The sequence below is a fragment of the Bison bison genome, unplaced genomic scaffold, assembly GCF_000754665.1.
Source record: "Bison bison bison isolate TAMUID 2011002044 unplaced genomic scaffold, Bison_UMD1.0 scf7180017864098, whole genome shotgun sequence".
In the NCBI taxonomy this organism is placed as follows: Eukaryota; Metazoa; Chordata; class Mammalia; order Artiodactyla; family Bovidae; genus Bison; species Bison bison.
Window position 1 is genome coordinate 154,718 of NW_011494670.1, and position 1,353 is coordinate 156,070.

Sequence of the window (1,353 nt, forward strand, 5' to 3'; positions counted from 1 at the left end):
CCAGAAGGTAAGAGAAAGAACGACATGGTGAGACCAAGTTTCGGAGAACAAGGCCCGCACTTTATTTTCCAAAGTAGTTTTTATACCTTAAGTTATGCATAGAAGATAATGGGGGAAGGGGTAGAGTCAAGCAGCAAGCCAGGCTTTCTTCCTGCAAACTTATCATATGCAAAAGTTTAGGTGATTTGCATCATCTTCTGGCCTGGAGGCCTTTTCCTCTAAAGGTGATTATTCTAAAGTCAGGCGCCAGCCTCCAAAAAGCATTAGATAAAGTTGCATTCCTACAGAGCAAAGGTGTGGTGGGCTATAACAAGAAAAAGAATTAATTCAAGGGTCCCAGGTTACAAACATTAAAGCTACTATTTACACCAATTATATTAATCAATACACTGCCAGGGACACAGCAGGTAAGGGATATGGAGACTTAGCAGCAAACATTGGCCCAACAAGTGAGAATCCCTTCACCAATACAATTTCTAATCAATCTTTTAACTGCTCAAAGGAATCTGTATTTAGACAGTTTAGAACATCTCATGCCTCTCACAGTTTGGAGGCTCTGAGCAATCACATGTGGCCGGAAAAACCTATTCAAGCAGGCTAGAGGACTTCCAAGGGAGTTTGTAGGTTGAAACACTGTCACACCCAGGAATTATTAACTGGAGCTGTAAGCTAACTCTTTTTTCAAAGAGGTAGTGGGGGACAGCCCCCCGTAAAGTCAGAGGTGTAGGTGAAAGCACAAAGCAGAGAGTAGGCAGACTCTGGTTTTGGGGGTAGATTGCTCGAGAATTTCCAGGGAGACTCCTGAGGCTTGATCCCGCCTTTGCGTATGTCAAGCCTCCTTCCTCATGACCTTTGCCACGGGCGGAGCTCGCTCCCCACAATCTGTGGTATAAATCTGCCAGAAAGGAGACTCACCAAACTCACAGTTCCCTGAAAGATACAGATAAAGGCCTGACACACACTCCTAAGTTGTTTTTATGTAAGCAGACTTCCATCAGATGAAAACTATGGACCTCAAAAACATAAACCCGAGACTGGTTGAAACCAGAAGGTTGATGATGTTTGAAACTTCACCTCAATGCCAATAAACTGAGAATTGTGCACTAGCTGATCAAACATCCTGCAGTCTCCTCCCTTATACTGCCTTTAAAACCCCTTCCATGAAACTCATCTGGGAGTTCAAGTCTTTTGAACATGAGTTGCCCATTCCCCTTGCTCTGTGCCCTACAATAAATGCTGTACTTTCGTTCACTACAACCCAGTGTCAGAAGATTGGCTTTACTGCCCACAGGAGAACAGACTTCATTTGGCTCAGTAACATTATCACATATGCCAAATAATTTTGCGGTGTCT